General features: G+C 38.6%; 1 pseudogene; it reads left to right on the top strand.

Annotated features, from left to right (window-relative positions):
* The first annotated feature begins 284 nt into the window (after positions 1-284).
* On the top strand, positions 285-793 carry LOC136319185 (sin3 histone deacetylase corepressor complex component SDS3 pseudogene; annotated as a pseudogene).
* Positions 794-10,131: the final 9,338 nt, after the last annotated feature.

Here is a 10,131-nt window from a genome sequence, read left to right as displayed (position 1 = left end):
TCAACCAAACAGGGCACAAAGAAGCAGTACACGAGAGAACACATATACTAGTTGAGCATCACAAAGAGATAATTAATAGCTCAAGACAGTGCCACGGCCAGGTATCTCAGTTGGTTGGAGTGTTCTCCATATATGTCAAGGTTTCAGGTTTGATTATGGTCAGGGCACATACAAGAATCAACAAAGGAAAGCATAAAAAAGAGGAACAACAAATCAATGTTTCTCTTTCTCTCTCCCCCTTCCTCTCTATCTCTAAAATTAATAAATTAATTTTTTAAAAATAAAATGAAAAGAAAATTATGGAACTGACTGGAGTCTCTATGGAAGTGAAAGAAACCCATCATGACCAGGACGTTGCAGAGGCGACCAAATGATCCTGTCCCTTCCTCTTCCAAACAAGAGGAGAAAACCGGCTCCTGCACAGCTAAACCATTTGTTAACAGATAAACAGATTATGGACGACCTGAGAATGTTAAATAAGCTCAAGTGACCCAAGAGACCAGCATCTCCGTCCTCTCCTGAACACTTGCCTGTCACACTTGCCGAGACTCCGGCCCAGAGATTTGAAGGCCCGATAGAAGATGGCAAGTTGTACTACAATAAAAGATGGTACCACCAGAGCCAAGCCATTCATCGGGGGCCAAAGAACAACCAGAAACTGAGCTGTGCGATGAGTTCTGTTGGAGCCAGTGAGATCTGGGTAAGACAGACAAGTGACAGCACCACGATGAGGATCTACTCGGGCCAGCTCCAGTGTGGGCTCTTTATGATCCAACAGAGATCAGCGGCTTGATTGCTACAGTGCTCTGCTTCCCTTTACCTTGTTTCTGGAGTGGTTCTTGGTTTTTGGTTTTGTTTTCTTCTTAATAGAAAGTTTTTAACTTAGAAATAGCTCCTTGGACTTGGAAAATAGAAAACACTGTTGGGGATTCTGCGAGGCACGTTCGTGGCCAGTCCCCTCCACCTTTTTGTTTCATTCTTTACTGCCTCAAATTTTTCTGGCCACTTGCAACCATGAGACAATTTTACGTGCAGGAGTATTGGGAGTTTGATTAATTTAACTGATTTTCTTTCTTTCTTTCTTCCTTCCTTCCTTCCTTCCTTCCTTTCGTCCCCCAAAACTGCCTTTGAGTTTGAAGGAATAGTTCATTTCTATCAATTATCTTTAGGTCTTTCTACCATGAAGAGGAGCAGGAAGGGGTACACTCTATAATGTATTTTCACATTTCGAATCTGATCAGTGGATCATGTAGCTGCTTCCTTGTTCAGCTCAATTTGCTTTATCCTCAGAAGCTTGGGGCAAAGGTCCTAGAAGAAGTAGATTAATATTCCTGGCTCTCAGCCTTTTCAGAAAAATGAATGCCTGTGTAAAATCTGGCGTATGCCATCACTTAAAAAAAAAAGTAGTTCAAGACAACATGTATATATTATTGCTTAAGGCATAATACAAACAATAAGTGTTCCAAAAGTTTTTGATCACTAAAAACTATGATATTCAATATTGTATTAATTTTAACCTGTAGATTAGATATTTATATAACACTGGGGAACACATTTTTTTTCATTTTCCATTGCATGAGGTTTTAGAAATTTTTCTATATATATCTGCATTGCTGATTCCAAATCTGAAATCTGTTTTTTGGTGCATGCTTTAGTTTTTATGCAATTTTTTTTGTTACAGTTAATGGTATGCATTGGTTTTTAAATTGGAGTTAAAGTGCAACGACTCTTGGATTGAACATAACCACAGGGCAATTAATGTTTTACAAACATCACTTTTACATAATTGTAGTTGTTTTTAAATGTAAAATATTACTATCTGAAAAAAAACCCTCTTATTTTGTTTTAAGATTGAACATGGCTTCTTTGAGTAGGTGTAAATGTAATAATAGTCCTGACACCTTCTGTTATACATATATGTGGCTGTTACACACTTAAACATCAAAGGCACAATATTTCATCATTTGTGACACATGCATATATTGCCTATTTTCAAGTTCCCCTTGGCAATCAAGACAAGAATTGGGCTCCTCATATTGTGTGTCATAATTGTGAGGAAATGCTTTGTGACTGGACAAAAGGAAAACGCAAAGGAATGCCTTTTGGTATTCCCATGGTTTGGCGTAAACCTAAGGACCACAGCAGTGACTGTTATTTCTGTCTGATCCATACAAAGGGCATCGGCAAGAAAAAATGGCAACCTATCCCACACTCTGAGACACTCCCAGTTCCAGTTTTCAATGGCTTTATTTCTTCTAAGGATGAAGAAAATGAACATGGTGATCAAGTGTATTTTGATAAGATGCATGAGGAAATGGTTGTAGAATCGAAGGGTCTTCTTCTGATGCCAAGCAGTCATTAATCCCTCAGCAGTTTAACCAACCCAAATTGAATGACTTAGTAAGAGATTTGGGCCTATCAAAGAAAGCAGCTGAGTTATTAGCCTCTAGGCTTCAAGAAAAGAATGTGTTTCTCAGGTCAGCTAAAGTATCCCATTTTAGGAAGTGTGAACAAATTCTTGCGTATTTTTTTTTTCTGAAGACAAACACTTTGTTTACTGTCATGATATCAGTAGTCTTCTCAGCCAGCTAGGTGTTACCACTTATAGTCCAACAGAATGATGGCTATTTCTTGACAGCTCTAAACCGAGTCTGAAATGTGTTCTTCTACACAACAGTAATGTTTATGCAGCAGTTCCAACTGGCTATTCAACTCATCTGCGAGATTATAATGACATAAAAATTGTCCTTGACTTTCTGAAGTATGAAGAGCATAACTGGATCACTTGTGTGGATCTTAAAATGGTAATTTTCCTGCAAGGACAAGAGAGAGGTTTCATAAAGTATCCTTGCTTTCTGTGTTTGTGGGACAGCCAAGCTCGGGAGAAACACTAGACACAGAAGGAGTGGCCAAAACGTGAATCTCTGGAAGTAGAGATACAAAATATTGTGAATGAACCTGTAGTTAATTGAGACAGGATCATTTTCCCCCCACTTCACATCAAACTTGGCTTAATGAAGCAGTTAGTTCAGGCTTTGAATAGAGAAAGTGAATGCTTTCAACATATTATTTTTGCTTTTCCTGGCTTGTCTTTCAAGAAGATAAAAGCAGGTGTATTCAATGAACCTCAAATTCAAACCCTCATATGTGACGAAGAATTTGCCAGGAAGATGAATAAGAAGGAGAAAGCAGCATGGCAGTCTTTTGTGGCAGTTACAAAGAACTTCCTTGGCAACAAAAAAGCAGTAAATTATGAACTTCTGGTTCAAAGGATGCTGTTGGCTTTCCGCGACATAGGATGTAACATGAGCGTTAAGATTCACTTCTTGAACAGTCACCTTGATAAGTTTCCCAAAAATCTTGGAGTTGTTAGTGATGAGCAGACTACTGCTGGAGCATCAAACAAGATTGTCCTCAACAAATACACCAACGCAAAAGCTACAAATGCAAATTTTTGCCTGAATAGAATTTAAGTAAGTTTTACACAAACTTTATGATTAAAATAAGTGTTTTAACATGTTCTATTTCAAAATTGTAGACAAATTCTGATGCAATCATATCTTTTAGTGTATTAGTGTATTGACTGCATTATATAAATTATTATATTTTCACAAAGATGATGCCCAAGAAGACATTCCACTTCATTATATTAAACTAAATGTTGAAAATTTTACAATAAAATGAAAACCTAAAATCTTGAATTGTAATAAAACTGTATCTTACAGAGAAAAACTAATGTCAGATTTGAGATCAGCACACTCAAATTAGGTAAGAACAAGTGTTTTTGTGGATGCAACAAAAATTTTGTTCCTCAGTGTAATTCACAAAATGATCACTTTGATAAATCTAGTAACCATCTGACACCATATATAGTTATTACAATATTATTATCTATATTTCCTAAGCTGTAATTGACATACCCATGACTATTCTGCAATTGTAACTTAAAATTTTTTAATTAAATAATTAAAATTCTAAAAATAGAAATTAAAAGGGAGAGAGAAGAACACATTCAAATGTTACATAGAGATCAAGTATGACAAAAGTTAAACAAAAAAAGCTATGATGATAAGAATAAAGACCATAAGAAGGACAAACATTAAATAATGTTGGAGAAGATTCTTAACCTTGACATTATTGACATTCTGGGTTACATTACTCTTTATTGGCGGGGAGGCTGTCCTGCATATTACAGGATGTTAAACAGCATCTCTAGTCTCTACCCATTGAACACCAGTAGCACAGTCCATTTATGACAATCAAAATTGTCCCTAGACATTGCCAACTATTCTCTGGGAGAGCGAAATTACTCTAGTTAAAAGCCTCTGGTAGAAAAATATTTAGAAATGCAGTTTTATAATATGTTATTTTCAAGTGAAAATGGTTATAAAATAAATTATAGTATATGATTTAATTTTTTTTAAAAAAAGAAAGTAGATGTATACCAAAAAATAAAACTTTAAGAATACCAAAGTGTTAGTGGTCAACCTGATGCTAGTATAAAGGGTAAATTTTTATTTTCTTTGTATATTTTCCAGACTTTCTGTGTTTACCATAAAAAATATAACTTTCTTTTGTAGCATGTTATAGCATTCTAGAAATTCTAGGCACTCATTTATTTTAAATCTATATAGTAAGGCAACAGGGAACCTCGTCTAACTCTGGACCAAAGATAAAGAAAAAGTTATTCCCAGATAAATGTAAACTCCAGACTAGTAAATCACACAGTCTTATAATTTTAATTGCTTCTATCTTGGTTGCCTGGGGACCTTTAAACTGAGAAATTACCACAAAAAAACAGCCAATCCTGAATCACATAGCAAAAGGAAATGCAAAACTGCTCTGGAGAATTCCTCCACATCCTAGGCTTCAAGGAGAGATTTTCACCACACCCCCAAAAAAGCAATAAACAAGTTTCCCCTAAATTAAGTCACAATTACCTGAGGACAAACTTACCATAGTGTTAGTCAAATAAGTCTGTAAATATGATATATATGTTTGCTTGCTTATAGTTTGCATTGGGTGTGGGAGACAGGCTGGAAACTGGTAAGGTCCTTATAGCCTAAGGCTTAGTTTTAAGACTAATAAGGCTTTCCCGCCCTTTTAATACTAAGATCTTTTCAAAACTAAGCTTTCCCCACACCCTTGACTGTTGCATGATGTGGGGTGGTGCACTCTTATGAGGAATCCCATTTATGCCTCAGATAAGTGGCTTTATATCAGAGACTTCTTTATTTGTATATTGGCTTAAAGGCGTTGACTTCTACAGTATAAAATGAGGCAGATTTGGGGCTCTCTCTCTCTCTCTCTCTCTCTCTCTCTCTTTCTCTCTCTCTCTCAGTTTCTGCTGTTGGCATTACAGAGGAGAGGAAGCCAAGATGGCGGAGTGCTGAAGGAGAAACCAGTTTGTGCAGAGTCTGTGCAAAGAGAAGGAGATGGGGAACAAAGGTGAATAAGGCTGGTGAGATAGAAATCTTTGATTCTAGGAATACTCGAATGAGTCAATGGCTTTGGGAGCCCTGAATGGAAAGGGAAGTGTTTTCCCACTGTGTGTCTTTTCTTGCCCACTGGGTGTGAGCTAGGATTAATTGTAATGGCCCACCAGTTCTTGGCTCCATTGTTTTATTACTGTCTGTCTGAATCAAATGCAAACCTGCATGAGCCAGGCGGCTGTGATGGTGGCCGCGGCTATTGGCTCTACATTTGGCATAGTCTGTGGCAGGATTCGAATCAGATTGGTATGGAGCCACCACCACCTTAGAGCGGTGGAGTGGAGGACTGGCTGCTGTTATGGTTCCCCATGGCTGTCCTTTTGGGGACCATAGGCTGGCTGACTTTTACAGTCTTGCATGAGGAAACTGAGACCTCTGTGAAAGAGACTTCTAGGGACTTACAAACCAAGCACTGGAAGGAGCTGGAGCAAACATGGGAGAAAGAGATGTCAATCCTGGAGCTGGAGCAAGCACCAGAGAAGGAGGCCAACCAGGTTCACGAGATTCACCGGGAAATGGAGCAAGTGCTGGAGAAGGAATCAAAGGTGTGTGAGTTACAGATTGCCCTGAAGACTTCTCAGAGCCAGCTGCAGCAGGAGGCCAGGGCTGAGACCAGGGCCGAGGCTGCAAGGCACATGGGGCGGCAGGCAGCAGCAGCCTGCGGCTCGAGCCCCGCAGTGGGAGCTGGCATTTCCAGCTCCTCTGCTGAGGATGAGAAGGCTAAAGATGCTGTCCGCAGTTTCCAGAAGGTGAGAGCCCCGCAGCAAGGAGTACCCACTATGCCCCTGGTAGGTCTGAGATTCTGGGATATAAGGATGAATGCCATCACGCTCTCTGGAGCAGAGATGGAAATGCTGACTGCCATTGCCACGTGCTCCTCTTTGGGATGATGTAAGACCTGCCAGGACGGCAGGGATGAGGGGGGTGGCTGAGGCTCCATGTGCATGGACTGATTCCTGGACTATGACCAGAGTGTGCACTGGCTCCTTTATTGGATGGACTTATGGATTTTGGACAATGTGAAATACCCTGATGGTGGGGGGGGTGGCTTTGCTGGAGGTGAATAAGACTGGTGAGGTAGAAACCTTTGATTCTAGAAATACTCAGATAAGTCAGTGGCTTTGGGAGCCCTGAATGGAAAGGGAAGTATTTTCCCACTGTGTGTATTGTCTCGCCCACTGGGTGCAAGCTAGGATTAAAGCTAATGGCCCACCAGTTCTTGGCTCTGTTGTTTCATTACCGTCTGTCCAAATCAAATACAAACCAGCAAGGGCCAGGCAGCTGTGATGGTGGCTGCGGCTACTGGCTTTACACATAGGTAAATCAACAGATACAAATAAGAATTTAAAGCTGAAAGACCATTAAATCACTAAAGGACAATCTAAAAAGAAAGCAAAGAGTATGTTTAAAGTGATAAGAGAAAGAATTAAGCACTCTTCCCCAAAAGGTAAGGCATTGTGAAAATAAATAAGTACTCAATAACTTTTTGGAAAGAAATCAACTGGTGCTTTGAGAAATGAAATGTATAACTAAAAAGAAAATTAGAGAAATGAAAGATCTGAAAATATTACTGCACCCCAGAGATGGAGATCATAAGAGACAAGTTAAAAATCATGGGGAACCAACTAACAATATCCAATATATCTTAAATATAAGTTTCCAGAAGAATGGGAGAGAGGCAATATTTAAAGAGACAATAGCTGAGAATTTTTTTCAAAATTGATTATAGCTATGAATTCATAGCTTCAAGAAGCTCATGATAAACAAACCAAAAAGCCATAGGTATAAACAGAGCAGTGAATTGATAAAATACGAAAGAGACAGCAACTAGATCAGTAGCTGATTTCTCAAAAGTTACCGTAGAAGGCAATGGGGAAATAGCCTCATGTGGATGAAAAAGCCACATCCTAAACCTGACAAGCTTAGGAGAGGCGAGCCTGGCAGGCCTTACAATGTCAGAGATCTAAAAAAACCACACAGGATGGTCTGAAATGAAACTTTCTAGTTAAAAGGAATTCATGGAGGGCAGTCATGTCCTAGGCTAGTATCTTTCCTGACTGTTGGGCAGATAAAATGTATTATGCTCACTTTGTTAAAAATGGTGCTGCCCACGTGAGGCCGTCGCCCAGGTGATATTAATGTGTGTTGAGAATCCTTGTAGCCTGGGGCTTGGTTTTGGGATTAAGCCTTTCCCACCCGTTTTGATGTGGGGTGGTACAATCCAATCATGCCTCAGAGAAGTGACTTTGTGACTTTGTATTAGAGACTTCTCTATTTTGTATATTGGATTAAAAGTTTTGAATCTACACTATAAAATGGGGCAGAACGAGAGTTTGCTCTCTTGGTTCCTGGGATGATTAGCATGAGAGAGCAGAGGGAGCAGAGCAGAGAGCAGAAAGAGGCCATGTGGCCAGGAGAAGCAGCCAAGATGGCAGAGTGCTGAGTGAGATGCCAGTTTGTGCAGAGTTTGTATCTGGGAGAAGGAAGGAGATGGGGAACTGAGGAGAATAAGGCTGGTGAGCTAGAAACCTTTGATTCTAGGAAACTCGGATAAGTCAGTGGCTTTGTGAGCACTGAATGTGAGTGGGTTTTGGAGCCCAGTGTGTGTTTTTACTTGCCCGCCGGGTGCAAGCTAGAATTAAAGAAAATGGCCTATCAGTTTTTGGCTCCATTGTTTCTTTACTGACTGTCCGAATCCAATGGGAACCTGCATGTGAATGGCCACGATGGCGGTTCCTGGCTTTACACTGACAAAGGTCAATCTTTATTTTAGCTGAACCTATTGTCTTTTTACATCCACAATAACATATTTGGAAGGTCAGGGTAATTTCCCTTTTTCCAGACCCCTCAGGGCACAATCTCACACCAGAGCAGACAACTGTTTATTGTTAACTGTTAACTATCCCTATGTAAAAGTATGTGTCCATTCATTTTACTTTTTATCCAATCCCAGAGATTTCCTCACTTTGCTTTTCCCACCTCCTTAATCTATCACCAGTGGATTTCATATAACCCTTACACCTTCTCCTTTGATTCTGATATATAAAATCAGCAGTAATATTGCTATTTTCTGAAGCATTTTTTTTTCAATCTGTTGAAATTTTGCTTCCCAGCAATTTGCATCAGTTTGACTCAAATCAACTCGTAAAAACTCTTTCCAGTTTGTCTGTTTCTTATATCAACACTCAAAATGTTATTAAAAATAACTGCCAGCTAGTATTTTATTTTGAGATAAATATTATTCAACAGGGAGAGTACACCCGGAAAAGAACCGAGAAAAAGATTCAGAATTCACAAAGAGCCCCAAGCATTCCCTTTTGCTGAAAGAACTACCAAAACAATGTCATTTAGGAAGAAGCAGACCAAGGCCAAAATGAATAAGTGGGTTGTAGAATGCAAGGAGGAGCAATGAAACTGGTAGACGTGTGGGTCGATCTAAACAGGTATTACTGTGTAAAACAACCACAATAATGATTAACTTGAGGGAATACATATGTCGAAACTAAAATAGTGGAGCGCTTTCCTTTAAAAAGAATATATCCAATTATTTACATCTAACATGATATAATGTCCGGGGTCTTCTTGGAAATGTCCAATGACAAGTGGAAGGTCTGGGGAGAAATGAAGATATAGGAATGAAACAGAATGGGAATATACTGGTAATGATTGAAGCTGAGTGAAGAGTCCATTGGATTAATCATGCTTGTCTCTATGCTTTTGTAAGTGTGTGGAAATTTTATTACGAAAAGTTTAAAATAAAATATAGAAACAATAAAATAAAAAGATGAAAGGGAGTATTAGGGTCCAGCACTTTCTATCCTGATATGTTTTGGGAGGAATAGAGAAATACTGATTACCTTTAGACTTTATTAAGTCAAGCAGGGTATGTTACAAATGTAAGGGTAACTACTGAAAGAACAAATATAAAATATATAACTTCCAAAACACTAAATAAAATAAAGGAATAAAAAGGGCACTAACACTAGAGAAGGTAAGAGAAAGAAACAGCAGCAAAAGAAAAATATGGTCTCTATGAATCACAAAGTAAGTCAATAGGAATAAAAAACACTAAATTATAAATGTAAATAGACTAACCTATTAAAATTTAGAAGAGCTGCATCTGGGTTTAAAAAAAATAAATCTGTAGACTGGTAAAGAAGGCCACAGAAAGGTTGAAAATGAAAGGCTAATACTTAAAAGCACTAATTTTATAATAGATATTAAGAAAAACGAATTATTAGAGATACAAAGGGACATAATATGATGAGAAAAAATAAATTGCTTAGGCCAAAAACCTAACGTCATCTTTAACATTTTGTTCTACTGCATTACAAATCCAAACCAATATCAAATTCTTTTGGCTTTACCTTCAAAAGAAGTTTTCAGAGCCAGACCACTTCCCACAACCTCCAGCTGTACCCTCTTTCCCCTTATTACAGTCTCCTAACAGTCTCCTGCTTTGCTCACGCTTCCCTTTAGTCTAGTGCTAGCCTCAACACAGCAGCAAAAATGATCCTATTAAATACAAGCTATATCATATTATTTCTTTTCTCAAAAGCTCCCACTGAATTCTCATTTCACTCAAAATAACAATCCAAAGGCATTAAGATGACTGTCAAGGCACTATTTAGTCTGTTTG

The sequence above is a fragment of the Saccopteryx bilineata genome, chromosome 1 (genome assembly GCF_036850765.1).
Source record: "Saccopteryx bilineata isolate mSacBil1 chromosome 1, mSacBil1_pri_phased_curated, whole genome shotgun sequence".
NCBI lineage: Eukaryota > Metazoa > Chordata > Mammalia > Chiroptera > Emballonuridae > Saccopteryx > Saccopteryx bilineata.
This window is presented reverse-complemented; position numbering and strand designations above follow the sequence as displayed.